At 39.4% G+C, this 26,260-nt stretch overlaps 1 protein-coding gene and 1 non-coding gene across 3 annotated transcripts in view; one reads left to right on the top strand and one right to left on the bottom strand.

Annotated features, from left to right (window-relative positions):
- LOC124156166 (alpha-1,6-mannosyl-glycoprotein 2-beta-N-acetylglucosaminyltransferase) overlaps positions 1-26,260 on the bottom strand; it is a 757,523-nt gene that overhangs the window by 508,110 nt on the left and 223,153 nt on the right. The window lies entirely within an intron of this gene.
- Positions 20,896-20,968, top strand: Trnav-cac. Its single transcript has one exon. It is a non-coding gene; the product is annotated as a tRNA-Val (tRNA).

Below are 26,260 nucleotides of genomic sequence, written 5' to 3'. Positions count from 1 at the left end.
CCAAATAGTTAGCATTGACTCTTATGGGATTATCGCAATGCTTTGGTCGAAGTAGGCGTGGCTATCCCACCCAAGCACCCCTATTCCTGCCACACTGCGCTAAACGCTCGAAACCAATGGTGCCCCCTCCAGTATATTTACAACCTCCTTGGTTCTTCGTATTTTTGAATCGTATCAGTCAAGAGTGGTAGAAATTTCGACTCTGTTGACTTGTCTGACATTCCACGTTTCGATGCGGCTGTGAAAATTCTACTACGCCACTGCACTCCAAATTACAGTAAACACATTTTAGGCCAGAAAATGGGCGTTGAACTGGAAAATTTTTACTTGAAATGAATTTGAAATTAAAGATTTTGAAATTCCAGGTCCGAGCAAAAATTCACGAATAATCAAGCATAATTCCTGGGACTTCAAATTCACGCATCATTCCTGATTCTTGCGAACAATGGACAGCATCATAAATGAAATACACACATAGGCAAGATGATGTGAAGGCACAAGAAGAGAAAAAATGAACGGAGAAACATCAGAAAAAAAGAGAGAAGAGGAAAACGAACCGGTGCGGAAAAGAAGCGAAAGGAAATGATAGGTTGACGGCATGAGTGCGTATTTGTGTGCGCGGAAAAGAATCTTCTTTGAGGGAAGCAGGCGGTTGGTTGTCTGAGGAGGCTGAAGGGTTTGGGAATAGTAAAAAAAATGAAGCAGGAAGGGAGAGGAAGAAAAAGAAGAAGTTTCGTAGAGGTATCGGATTCAAGAGCAAAGGAGGAAGATATAAGGAGACGGGACACGCTCCGAGAGAAACGAAAAAAAAAAGAACATCGAATTTTTCCCTACTTCCTCGACGAAAAAAGGATAGAATCTTGAGTGAAGGACGCACGAAAAGACGTAGAATTGAGAGTACATGAGAGTATAATAAGGAAGGAGAAACATATAGATATATACATAGGTACCTACATACAACATGTACGCGAGGGAAGGTGGGCGGAATCCAGAATGAACGCGAGTATTCCAGAGGGGTGAAATGGAGGAATTCTATTGGGTTCTCAAACGGCGAAGGCGTCTACCAAATAACCACCCATATGAGGAAGAGACTGTAAAGGTCAATAGTTGGTATGCAATTCAGCGTGGAGGTTTTCCGGGTTACTACCGCGTAGATTCATCTCTGCAGACGACAGTTTCGCCGGCATTGCAGTAGGCTTCTTCAAGTCAATGAAGTGGAGATCCGTGGTATCGCCTCTTACACACCGCGTCGGAGGCCGGTGTCTTCTTATTGACTGGTTCAGGAGGCCCGGGTGGCTTCTCATTGGCCCGCACCTCTTTGCTCTGTCTCTCCGGGTTTACTCCGGGTTTGACGGGACAGACCCAGGAGGTGCGGACCAATGAGACGCCACCCGGGCCTCCTGAACCAGTCAATGAGAAGACACCGGCCTCCGACGGGGTGTAAAAGATACGGGCGATACCACGGATCTCCTCTTCATTGACCTGAAGAAGTCTGCTGCAATGCCGGCGAAACTGTCGTCTACAGAGATGAATCTACGCGGTAGTAACCCCGAAAACCTCCACGCTGAATCCTCTCCACACCGCGAAAGCCTACACAAGGAGTTGGTATACAATAGTGGCAAGAAATACCATCAATAATAACATGCACTAATGTGGATCGGGTGTGACCGCTACCCTCACCAATGATCAAGCATGCATCCTCTGCCATCCGTCTTGCGGCCGAATTTTGATTTTGCCCAATAAGTCATCACCCCTATCATGGGATACTGCCGGCGAAGAATTAATGAGCATTGAGTTTAAAAAGGAATGAGTAGTATCAAATGATAAGATGGAGAGAAAAAATTATCTCATTGTATTTTCTTGTTAAGTTCTCTCGATCATTTTAAAGCATATTTTAATTCATGAAACTCATTCCAATATTTTTACTACGTTTCAATCCACACTTTCAGGGTATTTCAGCTAAAATTTCAGGAATAACGAAAAAGGCCTTGCAGTCTCCAGGCCGCGTTTCGTTTCAGAGGAAACAAAGATAAGGATTTCACGGAACCTATAAAGAATTGCAATTTTAGGGACCATTATGGCAGTATTCTGACATCACGGAATAAAAAATCGTAAAAAAGCTATTATAAAATTTGAGATTCATAGAAGCTGACTCGTCGTACAAAAGGAACTTCAGAGGCTACGCCACGTCAAATTCATATTGAATATGTTCCCCAGTGCTATAGTAGGCTATGGACACACGACCCCTTCAAGTCTGCCAGGCATAGATTGAACACGTACCGAACGAGCCCATCTAAAAGAAGGACAGGGAATGAAAAGCGGTACATCGTTAAATCTGCATGAAAAACAAGTTGGAGTTTTTATGGACACGGCCAAATCAGAATAAAAGTACTCGAGTACTGCGACGCATCGATTGCTGCATGCATATATTCCTCTCGGGCATTCATCCCGCGGTGCAGGGGGATGGGGGAGATTATGGGGAGGAAAAAGCGATGGTACCACATTCGCTTAATCCTGAATCACACGATCATTTTTTCCGTCCCGCGGAATGATAGCTCTAGCGATAGGTTTTAAGGGACCAAAACAGTGATTGCTAGACCAATAATTTTCTGAATCACACGGTCATTCCCACCTTTCTTCCATCACTTTCCGTTGTCAAAATTATCATCAAATGAAATGCCAATCGTGGCGTTACAATCGCTTTTAGCGGTCTTGCGTGCTGAATGCCTGAATGACGATGCCACCGATGATTTCCGCGACGGAAAAAGGGACGAGCCGAGTGATGGGAAAAGGAATGGGATTTCCATCCCTCGAGCCATTGCGGAAATAATAGGGTAGTTTCCTTCATCATAGAAAACGAAAGGCATTTATTGCGATTCGTTACCCACCATTAGGGTATTCATAATATACAAATTATTTGGTTTTAGAAACCTCAGTTTAGACGAATGGCAATGGTCAATTTTAACCGCATTTGAAAACGGCCACATTGGCGCCCATGCGATGCCACTCCACGTGACGTCACAGGGACCTAGATGCTATACGATTAGTCACGAGTTTTACATCGTCTGAGATTGCCAATGCATGCATGAGGCACAGAGCTTAGGGAGACATCTCTTAATAATCAATCACCTATTAAAATTGCCTAAGGTCGGAAAGTTTCCTTCGTTTGATAGGGTATTAATAATCCTTATTTAAGCCAAGCGCTACCTGCTAGCTGGGTACCAAGGTGGCCTCACACTGCGGCAGTCGGAACCAGAATGACGTCACACGGGCTTTTCCCAGAATTCATACTTAGCCGTCGCGTTTTAGCGCGCTTGAAAATGTTCACTTTTCACTTAATAGATATCGTCATTTAAAAATCTAAAAGCGATAAATTCGTACTCAGGAGTAATAATCTTTCGATTTAGGCAATTAAACATAACAGGAAACCACCCTATTGTCTGAAACAATAAATAGTTGAGCTCATTTTAACGAGAGATTTCAGCGAGTATCAACATGCGATTGCACAATATCGCCCTTATTGAGATCTATTGTTTCAGACAATTGAGAGGGTAAGAAGCCAAGGGGTACGAGTAATATTTTTCTCAAAAGAGTTAGGTAAAGTTAATTGCTAGAAGAAATACACAAAAGATTGGTTGCCAAGGGATACCAGAGAGTCTCTTTTTGTGCTGACATCGAGTGGAGAATTGAATGCACAAGTAAATGTCTAATTGATCTGGTTTGTTTGCTATACCTAATTTCTGTACCTAACACGGCATAAATAAAAGAAACCACTTATACTCCTTGGCTTCTCACCCACTCATTTATAATCGCACATTTCAGAGTTTTCGATAAATGTCGAAAACGCTGGATACCCAAGAAAAACCGTTTCAACGATAACTGCAAAGTGCTTTGCCATCGCTCCGTAACTAAGGAATGCGAGCCAATGTTCATGGACAAATAATGCTTAAAATTTTCTCCCCAACCACCTCCTGAAGTATTACAGAGTCCTCCTGAAACACTCTGTATAATAGCCTGTGGCCTATTCTGTTGTGACTCTTACTTATCCATAAAAACCTTCAAGTTGAATCACTGAGCGAGTGATTGCTTATGCCCTAAAAAATTGTACTACGAAAACTTTAAGGGATATGCTGCTATTCTCCGACTCGCTCGATGTTTTTGCAAGCGAGTAAATCCTTTCCCTTAGGTGAATTATGGAATGATTCTCTAAAATGAAGTCATAGCTAACTGAAATTTTCGTAGTACAATGTTTTGAGAGCGACGAGAATGCGGGAGGTCTTCAAGGAGCTCAGCGTATGGAACTAAACAAATACTTCCCCATCGTTTCCTCTCCAGATTCGTGTAGGCTGAAGTCGAGGGCAGGACGAGAGGAGAAGGGCTTAATCTTAAGACTGTTTTGGGGGAAAGGGAGGACTTAATTGGAAGCTCAAAAACGTCCCATCCCCAACTCCCCGGGCGATAATTTACTTCCAGGCGAAGGCTTTCATGAGTCTTATTTGTTCGCCGTCGTATGCACCGAGGATTTCTTGAGGAGCGAATCGGCATTAAGTGCAAAGGGAGAGAGGCGGTCCCGCCAACACCCACAACCCCCAATCCATCCTCTTGTCTCTGCGCTCTTGTCTCCGGAGTGTCTTGCCTCCGCCAAGACCCCATATAACCCCTTCTCCGCCTTCATTACCTCCTAGCTAAGTAAACGCTCTTCAATCTAGGAAATGGTACGGGGTACACTTCTCCTGGAATTTCCTTTCGCACTCATCGTCTTAATGGGATATTGTGTATTCTTGCGTACCTAATGGTGGTAAATGCACGACTAAATGACTAGAATTTTCACAAATAAGACGGTACTTGGGTTTTCTTTCGCAGATTTACTTACTCGCGCACTCAGGCACCAAAGAAAAAACACAAAGGGAACCACGTAAAAAAGTAAAAGGTAACCAAGTTAAAGCTTCATTTTAGACATTAAACTTCCATTACTGAGCTTAAAGCAACTGAAATAGAAATATCATTTACAACAGTTCCGAAGACTGATGACGCAAAAGAAATGATGCGGGACTCCACCTGACCCCTAACATTGCCGTTCCGTTCTCAAATACATTTTCTATTACATTACATGTAAAGCGCACTCATATCAAGATTTGCCCAATTGAATTTCGCATAACCGATAGATATAATTTTGCCTATTTAGACACCAAGGAAGTGCATCGGCTGACCTATTGTCGCTCTACTATCGTTTCCGAGTTTTATGGCTGAATAAAGTTAACGTTTTCCCTCGTAAGATGAAGAATTTGTAGGAAAGTAAATGCACTCCTCATATTCGTGCGAAATAGTCTTATGCCTTACTCGGCGGAACTATTACGCCATCATTATGGTTATATATCCCGAATATCATGGACTCTTAAACATTTTAAGGTTTAGGGATGAAACGGGAACCCATGGGGGAGGGAACGAATTTTAACAATATTGAATATTGACAATATTGACTCCCATAAGTGAATGGAAAGGACAGAAATTACGGGAGGTTTTAAACGTCCTTTAGTACGTAGTAGTATATGAAGCGATGAGTCTAACTTTAACAAAGACAGAGGGTCAACAACCGTCACAAAGTACTATTCTCATTATAAATAATTATAATAACTTTTAAGTCCTTTAAATGAATCACAAAAAAGGGAAAAAAATATTTAAGACCCGGTTGTCAAGTCGAAAGACTGCTCATATCTAACATACGCTATCAAACAAGTAGCACTTTTATTTTTTAATCTCATTCGCCAAGGGCTCAAACATGAAGGAAGAAAGAGACGGCTATCCCTCTCCCGGGCAATACGGAGCCATTCCTCTCCGTCTATTCGGTGTCAGGCGCTTTTGAAGTCACACACCAGCTTTTCCGCAGTGACTGAAAGGAAACGAAAAGCCGACGTAAGCCTTATATTTTTTAAAGGATGGGGAAGAGCCTGATGAAGGAGGAGGTATTGACGATGAAGAAGGAAGAAGGCGGACAGACGGAAGAAACCAATCAAAACATGAGATGAGGAGGGAGCGGGCGTAGAGGGTAGTTAGAACGAGACAGGAACGATACGCGGGCCGTATTGGAAGGTGTTGGCATAACAATTAATTAAGGAGAACATAAGATGATACTGACGCTCCACCAATACGCAAATTAAGCTTCAAGGATGTGAGGCCTAAAGGCGATTTCAAATTCGGAATAATAGTATTATTTAGGAGAAAAGTGGGGGGCTGACTGATATGCGATATTAGTAAAACACAAAATATTTCAAGAACAAAATCTTAAGTTAATTTTCATAGCTAAAACAATTTTTTTCTTCACCGAACATATGAAAAAATGCGCGGTTTTTAATACTTCGTTCAGATTTGTACATAAAAGAACAATAACCTCATCTCTACATATACATGGTTTATTTTACCTTTCTCATGAAGAGCATTTATACTAAAATCATTCGCGCTGATTGAAGCAAGGCATTCTTGGCGTCATATTACACAACCTAAATACATATTTCAAGCATTAATAAGTCGATAAATATAGCTGGTCCACATTTAAAGTATTGCATGCTAGTGAGAAGCAAACCCCGCCAAAGACATTGGAAATGGTTCGGAATGTACTGAGAATATAATATTGTAAAGATAATGGATGAGGAGAAGAGGACAAGTCTCCTTCAATACCCTACAAACATTCCTCATCGTAAATTCCGTGTCATTTGAAGTCACACTCCAATATTTCCGCAGTTATTGACTGGAAACGAAAAGCCGTCGTAAGCCTTCTTTTTGAAACGCATTGGAAGAAGAGCCCAACCAAGGAAGTGGCTTTGAAGAAGGGGGAAGAAGATGGACTGGCAGAAAAAAAACAAACAAAACATAGGATAGATATATAGGTTTCGTGGGTGCAGAATGAGGTTGGGAAGATACAGGAGCAGAAAAGGGAAAGCGTGGGAGGATAAAAAAGAGGGTGCGGACAGCGAGTTACTCTGAGACACAGAGCCAAGAGGAAATTGACCAACATTGAGACCGAAAACATCCCTTTGAGAAAAATTTACGTGAGGTCATGTCATTTTGAAGGAGAAACATAGTTCATTAACTATGTTTATGTAACCATTTACGAACAAAACAAGGCTTCTAAAAACTCCTCGTCACTGGTTTATCCACGAGTGAGGAGAAGATAATGAACTGACTTACCCATAAATTTACATCTCTATATTGCGTCAGACGCCTGTTGCATAAAAAGAAAAGGCCGAATGATTAACGGACTATATCACTTCATTAGTCAAGTTCAATAGCTTATTTACAGTAACCGACCCAATCTGCAATGTTTTCTGGCAAGTATGACGACGCATTAAAAAAATTATCAAACAAGCATATTCGCGCATTAGAGAAGTTCGACCGACTTGCTATGCATCCCATTAAATGCATCTCTGTGAAGTCTTGGCAGGCTAAGGATTGCATTGATGTATGCACATATTTTGTTTTATATTATCAAGGAACATAGCCCTCCTATTCTTCGTAGGGTCATTTTATCTATTAATTCTGACAGGCTGATTTAGTAAGAAATGTGTCTTCATACTCACATCCAAATATTCCCACAGACACTAGAACTACTATCGGAGTCAAAATGATGTGCCGCTGTACTTTGCGAATTTATATCTGAACTTGTGCGCATGCTAAAGCAACAAATAATACGTCATTTTAAAGATAATTTTATTCCTTATTTTAATTTATTTTTTAACTAATGAAAATTTCAAAAATGTAGACACGCGAGTGCAATAAATGACTCCGCGCACCCTAAAATTTGCAGTTTTGTCAACTTCAGCAACTTTGTAACTCAACCTAGGAAAAACTAATTGGTTTACAGCATTCATCTTCCAATATAAGTTGTACACGTCAATATAGATAAATAATATGGCTTTGGCGTATTTTTAAAACGCATAGTTTGTTGTCCATTAATGAAAATGTTTAAACATTATCTAGTCCTACAATTTACTCCGAAAGAAAAAATTAAATTAATAGAAACACTTTTTAATTTATTTGTAATTTTTCTATGATCCGATAATACTTGATTTATGCTTAGCATAAATCATATATGGACATTAAAAAAATACGCCGGAGTGAACGAATACTGCGTTGCCACGTCTTGCGCGCGAAACTCAAGAATAGCATTCGAGTGAACTGCGACTGAAACATTTTTCTTCGAGCTTCAGGAAGCTTTGTGACGTTTAATCAATCAAACTTTTAAGTAAATCAACCGTGTATGATTAACATGCTTACTACTGATTGTTTCCATTCAGTAAAGTGGCCCTCTTTTAATTATTTTAAGAATTTTCGTTGCTAATTCTGCTCACACCAGGAGATAAAAGCCAGGAGAATGTAAATAGCGACGGAAAATCATACTTTGAAATCCATTAAACAACCTGAAAATGCTATTTCTAACCTACTTTGGAATCCATTTGTGCGGTTTTAATGGTTTAAATTCGTGAAACCCATCCATGCCCGTACCGCACCTCCCGCCACGCGTCCAAACCCTCCGAAGGTGGGTGCGCTTAGAAAGACGAAGTAAGCGTGGCCTCGAGGAGACAAGGCACATAGGAGACAATACGAGGGCACAACTTCCCTACAAATACTTAAAAAAGGTAGTAAAGGTCGAAAAGCCTTGGCCTGCCTTAAAACCCCTACGCACGGCTTTGATAATTCGGGCTCATTAACCATCTCAATATTATTCATCCATCTTTGATCCACTCACATCGCTTCCTTATGCTCCCAGCAGGGACGCCGACTTACATAAAATATTGAGGGGGCCCAAACCGGGGATCTTTCCCCGGGAAATTTTATAAGTAGTGAGTTTTAAGTTTTTTTAAGCATTTTAGAGGAGTCATATGATCAACATTAGAACCCTTATAACTACAATCTCGATACCTGGACACTCAGGGGAAAATCGACAAGCCTGACACATTTTTTCGAATTTTTGCAAACGAATTTTTGAGGGGCCTCGAGCCCCCTCAAGCTCCATGGAGTCGGTGCCACTGGCGCCCAGCGTGTGGCTATTCTTTCTTATACTCCCATCTACGGTGCCTACGTATTTTCACCTTTCTTTGCCGTTTTATCAGAAGGACATTAATTTTGGAATTCTCCTCAATTTACATTGTCATCTGTTACCATCACGGAGGTTGTAAATATTTACAACCTCCATGGTTACCATACCCTCCTTCCATTGTCGCAGTGGAAAGTAAGTTTTTGCAAGGCATTTACTCCTTCAGTTTGACTGAATATTCTGTGTGTAAAATATGCCTCCCATAAAGAGAAGTGTCCTCAGACTGCAAAATCTAAGAACGATTAATTCTAACGAGGAAAATAGTGAAAGAGAGAGACCGAAAAACTTGAGAAGACGCGATAAAGTTACCATCGCCAACATTAATAAGTTTTTTGACAAGGTAAAATCAGGTGATTTGGTTATTGATACCAAAAAAGTGGTGTACAATACGGCAATTTGTGCAGGTGTGAGTATGAAGACTGTACGGAAGGTCATGAAAGAAAAAAGAGAAAGTGCCGATGGTGAAGTGTCTTCGCCGAAAATAAGTTGCGGACGATCGCGCATTGTGCTCGATGAATTCACCCAAGGAGTTTATTCGCCGAAAAGTGCATGATTTTTATCACAAGAAAGAATTTCCGACAGACATGAAAATTCTGGATGGATTGAAGTCGGATCTGGAGGATTTTCCGGACATAAGCTCAAGTACCATGCTGAGGTGGCTGAAAAGGCTAGGGTTCTCATTCCGGAAATTAAAAAATAAGCCCGTGCTGTTGGAAAATCCGCGAGTGGTAGATCAACGAATGTTTTTCCTCCGAACCATTAAAAGACTGCGTGCGTCAGGCTGGTTAGTGTATTATTGTGATGAAACGTGGTGCGGTGCTAACCATACTATGAAATACGCATGGCAGGAGAAAGTTAATGAAATCAGAGGTGGAATTGATTTTGATCGAGGAATAATTTAAGAGGTAAATAATCACAAATTTCCATAATAAACTTCGCATATTTATCGAGAATTTTCCAATTTTACATTTAATTTAATCATCATGCGTAATAATGAAATCAATAATTATCACTATTACAGGTAAATGGCTGGAAAGGTGGAATTTTGACACCTTCGGGAGCAGGAAGGCGAGTGATTACTCTGCACGTTGGAAGTGAAAGTGGTTTTCTCCAACCCGAGGAAGAAACAATGCTCGTCTTCGAAGGGAAGAAGGACAGTGCAGATTATCACTCCGAGATGAATGCTCTCCATTTCGAGGAGTATTTCAGAAGAATATTAAGGCATCTGCCAGAAAAATCAGTTTTGGTAATTGATCAATCTCCCTATCACACCATGCAGGATCCTCAGACAAAGAATCCTAATTTGAAGTGGACAAAGGTAGAAATTATTGACTGGCTTGTTAAGAATCGCATCGAGCCAGCTGTCAACGAAGATGGTACCCAAGATAATTATGAATCTTTAACAAAAAGTGAACTTATCGAGTTAGGAAAATCGAAATTTAAAACCTTTAGGTATCTCCTTGATACTGTCATTCAGGAAAGTGGGAAAAGGGTAAAACTTCTGTGGACTCCAGTCGCAAATTGTGAATTTAATGCTAATGAATTGATTTGGGCGTGGGTCAAAAACTGGGTGGCAAAGAACAATAAAACACATAAGATCAAAGATATTCTTCAGCTTTGTGTTCAGGCTCTTGGAGACGTAACAGTGTCGACGTGGAAGAACGCTGTGGAGCATGTTAAAAAAATAGAAGACTACTACTGGATAAAGGACCGTTTGGTGGAGGAATTCACCGAACCCATTATTATCAACTTGGAGGACGAAAGCAGCAGTTCTTCGAGTAGCAGCGATGAGGATTGATTCGGGAAATGAAATATGAAAGGAAAATATTTATATGTACAGGAAATGGGTACGGTACATTATATTTCTTTGAGCAGACCTGGTGGTATCGTACTTGAGGAGTTGGTATTTTTTGTAATGTCCGTATAAAATTGTTGCTACGCATAAATCCAGTATTATCGTATCATAGAAAAATTACAAATAAATCAAAAAGTGTTTCTATCAGTTTAATGTTTCTTTCCTAAGAAATTGTAGGACTAGATAATGTTTAAATATTTTCATTAATTAATAACAAACAATGCGTTTCAAAAGTATGAAAAGGCCTTTATATGCATCTCCAGTAATTTTCGCTACTTATTGTGAAATATGAATACTGTAGACCTAGTAGATTTTCCTAGGCTGAGTTACAAAGTTGCAGATGTTGACAAAACGGCCAATTTTAGGGTGCGCGGAGTCATTTATTGCACATGCGTGTCCACAATTTTGACTTCACATTTAAAAAATAAACTCAAAATTAAGAATAAAATTATCTTTGAAACGACGCATTACTCGTTGTTGCAGCATTCGCACAAACCCAGATATAAATTTGCAAAGTACAGCGGCATATCATTTTGACGACGACAGTAGATATGGATTATTGTTACTGCTTGAAGAACGGTTTTATTTACAATATAATTTAGAAGAAAATACTTTAAATGTACAAGAAATGGGTAGAGTGCATTATATTTCTTTGATCCACGTTCGGAGCAGGGTCAACGGACTTGCACGCCTACCTCTGTGCAACAATCATCCTCGCTTCCCGCGAACCAGCAATAGTCCCGCGCGGCCCCGATTCAACGGGCCGTTTGGCAACATGGCATCAATATATTTTATTAACATTCACAAATATCAATATTTTTATAGATTTCAGATCATAGAAAAATTACAAATAAATTAAAAAGTGTTTCTATTAATTTAATTTTTTCTTTCGGAGTAAATTGTAGGACTAGATAATGTTTAAACATTTTCATTTATTGACAACAAACTATGCGTTTTAAAAATACGCCAAAGCCATATTATTTGTCTATATTGACGTGTACAACTTATATTGGAAGATGAATGCTGTAGACCAAGTAGTTTTTCCTAGGTTGAGTTACAAAGTTGCTGAAGTTGACAAAACTGCAAATTTTAGGGTGCGCGGAGTCATTTATTGCACTCGCGGGTCTACATTTTTGAAATTTCCATTAAACAAAAAATAAATTAAAATACGGAATAAAATTATCTTTAAAATGACGTATTATTTGTTGCTTTAGCATGCGCACAAGCTCAGATATAAATTCTCAAAGTACAGCGGCACATCATTTTGACTCCGATAGTAGGTTCACTCGGTAAATCAGAGTGTCCAACATCTTCTCCTGCCTTTGATCCCAGTAGAAACTGATAGATTACTTAACTAGCAATAGGGAAATACTGGTTAGAATCCCGGAAAAGCCACATGATTTTTCTCATGGAAACTCTAACCCTTGATGTAAACAGCCTTGCACCCATGCCTGTCACATCGTAGAAAGTCATTTGTTCCATGAAGTACAGCAGGAGCAGAGTCGGTGGGAAGATGCAGGAATGGGACGTGGCACGCAATAGAAGGTTACACAGGAAAGCGTATCCAATAGGAAGAAGCGTGGGAATAGAAAACTCACCAACAGTGAACTTACTACACAGAACTTTTTGAAAAGATGACGTTAGGAAAAGTCCTTTCATTATTACTCGAAACATAGACCATAGAAAATGCCCACTAAAGTGAGGTGCGGATTTTTTTAAAATATGCCCTTCGCCATCACGAGTGAGGAAAAGATGGAGATACTGCCTTCACTGCAACCATTCATCAACGTCAATATTATGTCGGAGGACTGTTTTCGTCGAAGATATTTAGCGTATACCTTACAAAATCACCCTGATGTAGTAATTAAAAGATAAAGTGGTCCTACAAAGAAAATGGGAGCTCCGTTATTTGTTAATATAAAAAAAATTGTGCATACGTCAATGAAATTTGTAGCCTGTCAGGACTTTATGAATATGCATTCAACAGGATGGTTAAATATTATGAAATTCCACCCCCGTATTTTCGCATCGACTGGAGCTTCTGTTGCCTTTTTTTAAAGGAATTGGGAGGAATCATACAATGGAAGCACCATCGAGGAGATGGTTAAAGAATGAGAAGGCGGACTGGAGGAAAAACCAATCAAAACAGAAGCTGACATATGGGTGGCACAGGAGCGAAGGATATTGGAGGAAGGGACAAGAACGGAACATTGCCCGCCTTGGATAGGAAACGGGAAGGTGTGCGTTCTTATGGTAGGCGGCAGAAAAATGGGAATCGGACCAAATGGGAATTCTGGAAGACTTAGCAGGAGTGAAAGAGGGAAAGGAATAAAAAAAAAGATAAGAGAGAGAGGGTGGGATGGGCATGGCAAGGAGCGCATCAGACCTCTTCGGCCTCGCCATAAATTCCATCATTCGCGTTCCGGTATCGGAACAGGAAGAAGGGGAGAGGGAGGGTGGCGAGGAGGCGGAGAGAATGATGGAATGGAAACCGTGGGATGATATATACCTTTTTCGGCGGTTCGTTCGGTTCTATCGCCATAGAAACGATGTCCCTGCGGTACTGAAGGGCAGTGGCAGTGGAAGAGATTCGTGCTGCTCATTCTCAGGGTACTTTACGAAATATGTAACTCCCGATTTATTTCCACCAAAAACAACACCAACTTTATATTGATGGGATAAAAAAACTAGATATAAGCCTATTCCAAATTGGCATTTATATTACTTTACAAAACAATTCTTAAATTGTGGGTTAACGCATAGTTATTTCTATGACATCAATCATTTAAACTAAATGAAGTCTAATGAAATTCAATTCATATTCAACATAAGAAAAAATTGTAGGTTCTTGAGCAATATTACAAATTTCACGCAATATCCGAATTAACTCCAGCCGAGCGGTAAGCAAGCAGTTTTTCAGATAAATACCTCTTTCAGGTACGTACTCATTAAAACCAAACAGATAAATTTACCCTACAGGGTAGACTAAGACCAACAAATACAGAGAGGCAAAAGATAGCAATTAAATGAGTTGGTCCTGAAGTGTTACGCACAAAATTCTCAAGAGAAAAGATGAGTAAAGGAAATGTTTTAATGATGAAATAATGAAAACCCAGAAGCAAAAACAAGCCCTTATTATTCGCACAAAGAAACTCGTTCGGATGTTAAAAACAATTTTCCTCGCAGTACTACACCAACAAACAAACTTCCATGTACGAACGAGCACACACCAGCTAAAACTCGTTCTTCGTTATTCTGACGGTATATTCAGCATATATTAATTAAACGGTAATTAGCATATATTTGCAACGCCATGAGGATATTAAACGAAGAGTTCTTGCTAACTATCTTGAAGACGCTCATCTTAAAGTCATCTTTTAAGGGCAAACTGAACGCAACACAGACGAAAAAATCCGCAGATCAAATTTATCATACGTGTAGGTTTCATTCAACAGTTGACGCAGGGTAAAAATAGCGGAAGATGAAGAGGAACATTCAAAAGCTGGCGGAATAATAAATTTCCTCACGGACTTTACTCTATTTTCTGAAATTCAAAAGATTCCCCTCATCGTTGGACATCAGAGCAATAAATTTCTCGGAAGTGTCCTTCAGTCTGGGCAATATAGATTACTATTCCAACTCTATTCCCTCCACCGCATGGTCGATAGGAAATGTAGCCAAACGCAAAATAAATAAATACATGGGCAACGAATATATTCAAGAAACCATGCAACTAGCTCTTCTTGTTTACATCCTTAGCATGATAACGTCACCCTTGGGATCTGCCAAGCATTACCTAAAACGAAATAGCCCAAACTGTATTCTTTATTAAGGTAGCCAATTTTACTGAATTACAATGCTTTTGTTACCCCAAGTAGATATCAAACTAAGTGCTCTTGATAATTCCAAACAAGCCACCCTTGTTGGAGTCATTTTTAAAGTCTAAATTTATCATAAAAATATCGGTTACGAGGTAGACATTAAATGGTAACATCAACAGATGAGCCAGGTGAAGTAACTATTTTGCGAAACAATGCAAACGATGCCACTCAAAGTTAGACTTTAGAACATTTTATTTTCTTAAGTGTCCTACTTCGAACCATTTTAGATTACAATCTTGAAATAAATACTTGCAATTTTCCACGATTTTAAAATTTATTACGACCTAGTTTTCAATATAACTACATCAACTTCATGGTAACTACAATTTTACTACATGACCTTGAAGTAACATAGAAACCTAAGCCGTAACAAATGGTTGTAAAATAATCGTGGAAAATTGTACGTATATATTTCAATACGGAAAAATTCTACTCCAACACGTTTGAATCTTTGGATTAAAACTCGATTATTACTCCCAACTCCATTTCATTCGTCGAAGACAAGTGTAACCCAATGTGATATGAATAACATGTACAGTGAAAATGACCAGGAAACGATCACACTCCATCATCGAGTGCACCTCTTCAGTATGGTGTCCCAGGCGAGTCGAGCTTCCTTCCTCATCATCGGGGATATCAGCCATGTGCCCTAATTGAGCGAAAGAGAGGGAAAGCGAGAAAGATAAGGAGGGATGACGGTCCTTTCCGGCGGAGGAACTGGGGACGGGGGAGCCGCAGAAGAGGGTGGACACAAATGGGGAAGAATTAACTTTTATGTCCCCGGAGATTTGGAAATTAGTTCATCATAGAGGCGAAGAGGAAGAAAGAGAGGCGGCCACGTTCTCGAGTGTGATTTGGCGGAAAGAAGGGTCTTCCCAAAGGATCCTGAAATGATCCCACGCGGTGCGGTCGCAAACCTGTGCCGTCCTCTATGTCCCCGAGGTGAAGAGCATAATAGGGTGGTTTCCTATTATTTTTTTATTGCCTAAATCGAAAGATTATTACTCCTGGAGTACGCATTTCACACTCTTAGATTTTCGAATGACGATATCTATTTATCGCGATTAAACGAAAAGTGAAAAATTTCAAGCGCGCGAAAACACGACGGCTAAGTAGGAATGATGGGAAAAAGTCCGTGTGACGTATTTCTGGTTCCCGCTGTCGCCCTGAGAGGTGACCTTGAGGCGAGGCTCGAGCGCTGATACGACGCAGGCTGCTAGCAGGTAGCAGAGTACCCTGCTAGCAGGTAGCGCTTGACTTAAATAAGGATTATAAATACCCTATCAAACGAAGGAAACTTTCCGAACCTTACTTACTCTTACTCCCAAGGCCATACATATCTAAGTAGATATTTGGCCGCACCAACAATCCTCTTCCATCTATCTCTATTTCCTGCGTCCTCCTCGGTCGCTCCTAATCGCTCCAGGTCTACCTTCACTTGGTCCCACCACCTTCGCCTTGGTCTTCCTCTTGGCCTTCTTCCTTCAGGATTCCTCATTATAACTTGTTTTAAATGATTAGTGTCCTCTCTTCTCAAAATGTGCCCAGCCCATCTAATTCTTCTACATTTAAACTCGTACACTACATCTGGATCCTTGTATAGCTCTCTTAATTCTCTATTGTGTTTTCTCCTCCACTCTCCTCCTTCAGAGATTGGTCCATATATTTTCCTAAGGATCTTATTTTCAAAAACAATTAATTTTCTTTCTTCCTTTTTATCCAGTTTCCAAGTTTCACTTCCATATAACAGTACGGGTCTTATGATTGTTTTATATATTCTGATTTTAGTAGTGTGTGATAGTAATTTTGAGGACATGAGTTTGTTGCAGGCGTAGAAGCATCTGTTAGCCAGATTTAGCCTGTTTTGTATTTCTATTGCTTCTTTGTTTTCTCTTGAAATAAAAACGCCTAAATACTTAAAGGAGTCCACTTTTTCAAATTTGTGGTTGTCTATGTAGAGAGGATTTTGATTTCTGTTCATTTCATTTCTTGTAAAGTGTATATATTTAGTTTTTCCATCATTTACTTTTAGTCCTAGATTAGCTGTTTCTTCCATGAAAAGTTTTGTAAGCCGGCGTATGTCGTCTAAATTTTCTGCTAAAATTACCACATCGTCTGCAAAAGCAAGTATATTTATTCTGGAGCCAATTGTTACGCCTTCGTCCATTTTTGCTACTTTTTGAAGAGCTTCTTCTATTGCTAAGTTGAATAGGATTGGGGATAGTCCATCACCCTGTCTTACGCCTGCCTTTATCCTGAAAGGTTCCGACACCCGTGCATTTATTCGTACTGAGCATGTGGAGTCTGTCATACTTGTTTTAGCGAGGTTTATTAGCTTTTTTGGAATTCCGAACTTGTCCAACTTTTCCCACAGTCTCTCTCTATTAATACTGTCATATGCTTTTTGGAAATCGATAAATATTGCAAAAAAATCTTTATTAAACTCCCAGTACTTCGATATAATTTCTTTGAGGATAAATATTTGATTTGTTGTGGACCTGCCTTTTACAAACCCTGCCTGGTGATCTAGAATTATTTCGCATGTATATTCTTCAATACGATTTAATATTATCTTAGATAGGACTTTATAAGGAATGCTAAGGAGTGAGATTCCTCTAAAATTACTGCACTCTACTTTCTCTCCTTTCTTGTGTATGGGGACAACTATTGCTTCCCTCCAGTCTTTTGGAATTTCTTCACTTTCCCATATTATTTTCATTAATTCACATAGCTTATCTATGACTATATCTCCTCCCGTCTTCAATAGCTCTGCAGATATTTCATCCTTACCAGGAGCTCTATGGTTTTTTAGGGCTTTAACTGCTGCTTTGACTTCTTCTCTAGTTGGTATTTCTACTTTGGGTTGTACATGATAGTAGATATCTTCGTTATCGTATTCAGGTGTGATGTCCACTCCTTCTTCATTTAATAGTTCATAGAAATATTCTCTCCATCTTTCTACAACTTTCTGCGTCTCCGTTACCATAATTCCCTCTTTGTTCTTCACACCGTATGACTTCGGGGTGAATCCTTTTTTAAAGAATCTTACTTTTTTATAAAACTCTCTTGCATTATTTGCTGTCCGCTCTTGTTCTGCTTATTCAATTAAACTGTTTATGTATATTCGTTTTTTCTTTCTTAATATCTTGTTTGTTTCTCGATTTATCTCATTGTATCGTATTTTATCCTCTAAGGAATTGCTGTTCATCCAGGTTCTCTTCTTCTCCCTCCGTTCTGTTACCTTCAGCTCACATTCTTCATCAAACCAGGGTTTTTTGTTGTTTTTTTTATTTTTCCCACACACTTCTCTTGCTGTTTCCAGAATATTTTCCTTAAAGTCGTTCCATTTTTTATCCACATCTTCTTCTTCTTCCATTGGCAGTTCTTGTAGAGCTTGAAACCTATTTTCCACTTTCATCTCGAATTCCTTTGCTACCCGTATATCTTTTAGTTTTCCTGTATCTATATTTGCATTACACTTTTCTTCTTTCCTTTTCTGAATCGCTATTCTTTGGGCTATTTTGACTAGAACTAGTACGTGGTCCGTCCCGCATTCTGCTCCCCTAACACTTCTTATATCTGTTATGCTACTTTTGTGGCGTTGATCAACTAGGACATGATCAATCTGGTTTCTTGTAGCCCCGTTTGGAGATGTCCATGTGTATTTATGTATATCTTTTCTTGGGAACATTGTGCTGGATATTTTGAAGCTGTTTGCTAGGGCGAAGCTTGCGAGACGAGTCCCGTTGTCATTTGAGTCCTGGTGAAGACTCTCCTTCCCTATGGCTGGTTGAAAAATGTCTTCTCTACCCACTTTAGCATTAGCATCTCCTACAACAATTTTCATATCATAACTTGGTAACTTATCCACTTGTTCTTCTAGAAGTTCATAAAAACTATCTTTTTCTTCATCTTCTGCGTCTTCTGTGGGAGCATAAAAGCTGACTAGAGATACGTTTTTAAACTTTCCCCTTAGCCTAATACTGCACATTCTATCGTCTTTGGCTTCAAAATGTATCACAGATTCAGCAATTCTCTTATTTACAGCAAAACCTACCCCCCCATAGTATCTATTATCTTTCCGGCCACTATAATAGATAATATATTTTTTGTGCTAATCGTTCCTGCTAAAGGCCACCTTGTTTCTTGTAGGGCTACAACATCCATGTTGTATCTTTCTAACTCCTGTCCTAGAATGTCACTAGCTCCTGGAGTTGCCAAGCTTCTTATGTTCCATGTACCAAATCGTAATATTTTTGGGCATTTCCGAGTCGTTATCCTTTTATTCCGTCCAGTTTCCGAGGCTTTTTGTTGGTGATACGTAACATTTGTGATTTACAGGGCGGGTTGTTGGCCCAGCGCCCAACCCCCAACCTGGAGGACCAGGGGTTTGCTTTCGGAGTCACCTCCTCCTAGGTTAGCGGCTTTCACCACAGCTCTGAGATACTAACCTGACCTCGGTTTTATATCAGAGTTTCCTTCTCCTAGCCTTTGAGTACCCAAACCCTATCGTACAAGGCTGTACGGGCAGTGCTTATTTAATGGCGGCACTTCCTCGCCATGACACAGCACTGTCATCGGGCCCTTGTGGAACTTTCCGAACCTAGGCAATTTTAATTTTTAATGGGTGATTATTAAGACATGTTTCCCTGAGCTCTGTGCCTCATGCATGCATTGGTAATCTCAGACGATGTAAAACTCCTATCCTCTCGTGTAGAAACTAGGTCCCTGTGACGTCACGTGGAGTGGCATCGCATGGGCGCCAATCTGGCCTTTTTCAAATGAGGTTAAAATTGACCATTGCCATTCGTCTAAACTGAGGTTTCTAAAACCAAATAATTTGTATATTATGAATACCCTAATGGTGGGTAACGAATCGCAATAAATGCATTTCGTTTTCTTTGATGAAGGAAACTACCCTACTATACTTTTGAATACCCCACGCGTGCGGTGTGGCATTGACCCTATCTTTTCCAACGCACAGATCAAGGTGGACCACTCATCCTAAGGGGCGTAGTGACCGCGGATACTCCAAGGGGAGTAGAGATGCACCTTTAAATTTTCCTTTTATCCTAATGGATCATAATCCTTTCATTAGCCAACAGTATGTATAAACGGGTAAGAACATTGTCTACACACAGTACTAAAATAGACCAAGGTGGCAGTGGTTTAAAGTCCTCGCCTGCCAATGCGAAGGTCGCGTGTTCAAGTCCCGCTTGGGTGGATGATCCATTTCTAGGGCATGGGTGCTACTGCTGTGCAGTTTTAATGCTCGAATCCCCGTAGTAAAGCCGTAACGTGCTGTTTCCGGGGAAGTTGGAAATAAATATAAAAAAATTACCTCATTTAAAATTTAAGCCCGTTAGGCGTAACTCTTCGAATGATCAAACTTTTGGTAATTTCTTGATTCAACACCATATTCACTTCCATATATGCATCTTACTTATTTACTCACTTGGTTATATTTTCATAATTTTATTATTAAGTCAATTGCTAGTCAAATGAAAAACGAGAGAATTTTATGCATAGTTAAGTTCCAGTATGTACGATTAAATATTCACCTTTAGAATTTAAATGGTCTCATTACATCCTTATTCCAAAAAAAACTACTAATTGCAACTATTGCAGAAAGTAAGAAGGAAGAGCACACTAATTTACAGTAACAGGTTATTTACTACTTTTTTGTTTCACTCTTTGGTCTCTGGTTTCACATCTCTAAGAGCAGATGTATAGATTAGGGCAAATTAACAAGCAAGCGAAAATTGCTACGCACAAAAATTTTGATGTTCAAGCTCATTTACGCACGTTAAGTTACAATGATAGCGCAAAGAAGTCTAATATAATTTGGCTCGAGTAATATGAAGAAAATATAACCGCAACCCCATAGAAAAAAAAAAGGATAGAAAAAACTGACGTATTTAAGCATTTCAATGCAGGGTGAATTTCAACTAACAGGCATAAAAAGAACAAAATGGGATAATCTCCTACTACCATTTTAAACCTAAATCCAATGAAATCCCGGAGTTGTCTAGAGAAAAAATTAAGAAAATACTCTCCAATCTTCATCAGTTTCCGTAGTGTAGTGGTTATCACGTGCGCCTCACACGCGCAAGGTCCCCGGTTCGATCCCGGGCGGAAACATATTTTTTCCTCAGAAATTGTGTAGATACGAAATTGTGTAGATACTTTTTTTTATACATCGCATTATAAAGTCTCTCCCCAAATTTTATTTATTTATAGCATATTTAATTTACATCACCCGTTTACTTTCTTTTGGAGGAAAGTTTTCTTCACCTGATCCATCTGCAGAATAGCCCAGGCGAAAAGAGTATTCCACCAAAACAAACATCTACTCACAGGGGGAAATGTAAGCGTAGAAGTAAGGAAACACTTTAAAATGCTTCTTATACGGCATTGAGGCATTGTCAATGAAAGCCGGGGAGAAATGAAGGATGGAGACTTTCAAAATGTGGGACTATAGAGGAAAGAAGAGGATATGGTGGATCAACAAAGAAGAGCAGAAGAAAAAAGAATACTCGTGTGAAAGTTATTAAGAATATGAAACAACCTATTGGAGGAAATAACACAGTACATTCCCATAGTTAGAAGTTTATTTTTAAAAACTGGACGTGATGAGGCATTTAAGAGAGGAGGCAATAATTTTTATTCAAATTGTGATTACTTTTATACTCATTTTAAAAAGCTTTGTATTCCTCCGATCAAACGAATATTTGATAGAGCAACAAAACTGCGATTCGTTAACCATTATACTGCGAAAGAATTGCCAACAAAGGCCATGGAAAAATGTTGACAATGTGCCGCCGCCAAATTATCGTCGGTACCCCTCAAGCATTTTTCCTGCATTTTAAACTTAATCATGACCCTTTCTAGAGAGTCAAAGGCGAATTCAACGACGAACCGGGACGAAATAGCCGGAGGGAACGAGGTAAAAGAACGTCTCCTTTAATTAAAGACCAACAACCAGAAATCACGGCACACTTACCCAAACCAGCCCATCGCTTCGAAACGCTTTCAAACGCTGGGGCTGGCCGGCCCCTCGGCAGGGCCGGCCCCTCCACCTCTTATACCTCTTCACTCCGGAAAGGAACACTAACGAAAGTCCGCCCCTTTCGAGCCTTCAAAGCGAGAAAAGTTTAGCGGGCGAGGAAAAATTAATTACGTGCCAGAAACATTAACCTCTCATCGGTTCTTTCCATTTTTCTCTAGCATCCAACAAGGGTGCGCGCTCAATATCCAAGCACAGTCTTCCGGATCATGCGGAAACGAGTATAACTTGGCCATACGTCAAGAAACTACGAAAATCTACGAAATTTCAATTTTTTAAAAGTAGGGGGCAGTATAATTGTATAGACTTTGACCAAAATGTAAGACGTTTGTTCTCAGGTTTCCGCGGCGATGAATGGATGACGTTAATATTTTCGGGCTGCGTCCGGGCATTTTGTTGAATGATCCACTAAGGTTTCGCAAAGCTGTCCTGCTGGCGTCCTCGAGAGGGAGATGGCATGGTCCTCTAGTGTATAGGGAATTTTGGAGCAAAATACCGGGAATTTTCTTCGGCCAACTAAGGAAGACCTTGCTCGTCATAATTCTTGCGTAAATAAAATGTATCAATTTCATAATTCATTCAAATTACGTAGTTCAAATCATGAAAATACACAACAATCGCACAATATCCGTAGAGAATTCTAAAGGGATTTAGGTACATAATAAATAAAATGACACCTCATTTACTCGGGCAAGCCGAGAAACCTTAAGCATTGAACAATAGTTCTTCAAAGCGAGTGCACGGGTCAAAAGATGTATTCGTAATTGAGTTAGTCCTCAACTCCGTTAAAAGAGAAATCATCACGCATACGCCAGAGGAACGCATATGTGTACATGAAAATTTAATTTAAAATCAGAATATCAATAATGCACAACATCGTAGGTTATGACTAATATGAATAATAGCAGGATTTTTCCCTCCTGAGCTTCAGAAAGCAATTTTAGGGCATAGAACAAAAGAAAATGACTTGACATCGAAGAAAGAATAAATGAGTTTAATTCCATATAAAACTTAATTGGTACTTAACAAAAAAATACTCGACTAAAAAAATAAGTGCCGTAAATTTTCCGACGTGGAACAAAACTAAAAATCAATAATCGATCCAAATCATACTCAAACAAAATAAAAAATAAAATTTTCAAACAGATTGTTCAAATATTTTATAAAATAGATTTCAGGAATTATTTAATATGGTAAGGCTAATGTATTTGAATCAATCATTAATAAAGATGAATTCATTGAGAGGAAACTTCAGCTATTGTGATTCGAAGAAAGAATAGCAAATTTTCAGTTAAACTCTTTCGGTATCACTTTGATTTGATTGCGAAACTAATGGAATTATATCACTTCTGAGATGACTCCATCCCACAACGTAGCATTTGCGAAGTACAATAAACGAGATAATACATAAAAAAGGATGACTATCGTTTGAAATTGTGTTTAAAGGGTGCCATCATGAAAAAAATTACTGAGCACACTTGAGATAGGAATAAAACGTTTTGGGAGAGTGGGGCAGGGAAATGGAAAAAAAGCCACTCCGGATAGGGTCAGAGTGGAGAGAAGGGTCGAAGGTCGACCGAAGCCGAAGCGAGTGCCCTCTCGACACGAGTGGGGAGGATGGGAAGCAGAGAAAAAGCGGACGGTCAGTACCGGAAACAAATAATGATTTTTCAGGAAAGTTTTCAATTCACATTCCTCGAATTTCCCTTCACTCTCTACTTTTATTATTTATTTAGTCACGAACTGAAATGCAGGGCAATTAAAAAAAAGAAAATTAATAGCCTTCTCGAGGAATAGCGCAAAAAAAACAGAACAATTAGGATAAATTAATTTTAGCTTCAGTTTATTTTATCAGAGTAATTATATGAATAAAATATATCAATACCTTAGGAACATAAGAAATACGAATTGATAGAAATTTTACAAGAGGTTAACCTTATCTTTGCATCTTTATTTTAATAGATTTCTACAGTGGCATATTTTTCATGTTCCAACAAATTTCAATCCTTCAACTAATCTTGAACCATGGAGACAATATTAAGCGCCGCTTCGTTTCATGAAAAAAAAAACAGTTATTCGGATTGTATTACCCTCAATAGAACTCTTGTGTTTCCAGCCAAACACGACAAAAGAAAGCTGTAAAAAAGAGACGGCAGAGAAACAACGAAGTGAAAATATTTTAAACAAGAATAAGCTTTAGGGAAAAATTAAATTAAAATTTGAATAATATAAGTACACAAATGAAATTCGAAATAAAACATTAAATATTCCACGATTTTGATACGGAATTTAACTACTGAATATAAAAAATCATTCGCCTTGACCGGGATGATTTTTTCTCTGTGGATCTTTCGCACGTTTGTGCATTGCGGGTGACTCCCGTAAAAGTTATCACCGCGGCTAGTCCCGGTATACTTTAAACTACTGAATATAATTTTTTACTGTGAGTTCAAACGATTATTCAGCTATGTTATTTAAATGCAACGGAAGGAAATAAAAAAACTATTATTAATACTTCATATTTTTTATGCTATTGTAATTACTACATACTAATTTACTCATTCCAAACTATGTCTATGTAACACGCATATGACCAATATGTTACCGAAGTCTAAGTCTACATCAAATAAGAGCAAATATGTACAAGCTTACAAGAATCTGGTTATGCAAAAATTAAAAAAAATATTTTTGTCGTAAGTTTCTCATATGCACACACTACTTCCAACAGCAACTCACGTCGATAAGCCTACTACGACTTCGGGGTAACATGCGGTGACGTTATTTTGATACGGAAACCGGATAAGTCAATGAACCGAAGTCCTAAACCCCATTCCAATCTAAGTAAATCTTGAGTTTTTAAGTTGCCTTGCTTTAAACGTGATGCCTAATATACTTTTTGGGTTTATTCTCGGCATCGCAAATAAACTCCAGGTAGTGTGTGCTTAGTTTCGCAGTAAATAATGAGGTCACACTTCCAGGAAAATGCCATTGGGGTCTGCTAACGCTCCTATAAAGTAAACTGATGCATTTTTAACAACAAGTAAATTGTTTCCAGTCGATTCAATAAAACGATTGGTATGAAATATGGTTTTAGAACGCTTCTCGGTAGATGGAGGGGGCAGCACGAAATATTTTCCGTACCATTCCGAGTATACAATGTTTATCCTGATAACCTAAAAGCTCCCGCGGCGTGGAACTCGAGGGGCGCATGGCTTACAATTTTTCCCATCACATCTGGTTGGATGAAATAAAACAGAATTCCGATGAATGGACCAGGTGAGGGGGACGACCCATGGTCCATTAAAATCCAAGAGACTCGGAAAATAAGCCTATTAGTTTAATTAAATGACGGCAGAGGCGCTTCGACCCTCAACCTTTCATACCTCAAAGCCATGACGCGACATCATTGGGGCTGGAGGCTATTTAACGGGTGCGAACAAGAAAAAACGAGTGGAGAGAATGAAGGGTAGCCATGGAAACCGAAGCACGTTCGTATAATTTAATACGTTGGGCCTTTCATCTCTACTTTATTTTTAATGCACTCATATAAGCTTTTTAGGCATTATACGGAGAGCACTGGCAAGGCTTCTGGGTAACATGCGGTGACGTTATTTTGATACGGAAACCGGATAAGTCAATGAACCGAAGTCCTAAATCCCGTTCCAATCTAAGGAAACATGACTCTTCATAAACATTGCTGTGATAACAAGCGATGATATGGATAGTACCAGCGAATCGGCTGTAACGCGATTTAGAGCAATTTCGGTATCGGACAAGGTCACGTGAACACGGAATTTTTTTCCGCCCTCGCCGCACGCGAGGAACACACAAATTACCATTCCCTGTCCATCCTCGGAGATATCTGCTATGAACATCTCAGGCTCCTTTACGGCTTAGCTCCAATGATACGGGTAATTTTTACTGGGATAGATCGTGGCGGTAACATACGTAATGGGCCATCTCCTTCCGGTCATGGAAATAATGCATTTCATACAAATGGCATTCTGGAGGCTAATCCAATAAGCTAAAAATGGAAAAAGCAGCTGAGAGATATGGTAAACATTCGAACGACACAAACTTATTGCTGGGAAGCAATACAACCCAACGTTATGCAATTGGCAAAAAACGAACAACAATACATGTATAAAAAGTATTGTGTCATACCTTGTTTATGTACGAAATTACGATACGATAGGGAAAAAACAGTTATACATCTACATCTATATAATACCCCGCAAGCCGCCTAAAAGGCGTGTGGTTGGTTATATCGATGGTTGGTTCCTATGATCCGATCTAAAATGTGAAATTTACCGCCGGCAGTACGGATTTTTCCAGCTGAGACCAGCTGCCAACATTGAGGCATAAAC

The sequence above is a fragment of the Ischnura elegans genome, chromosome 3, assembly GCF_921293095.1.
Source record: "Ischnura elegans chromosome 3, ioIscEleg1.1, whole genome shotgun sequence".
NCBI lineage: Eukaryota > Metazoa > Arthropoda > Insecta > Odonata > Coenagrionidae > Ischnura > Ischnura elegans.
Note: the sequence above shows the minus strand (reverse complement) of the source record. Positions and strands in the feature narration are given on the sequence as shown.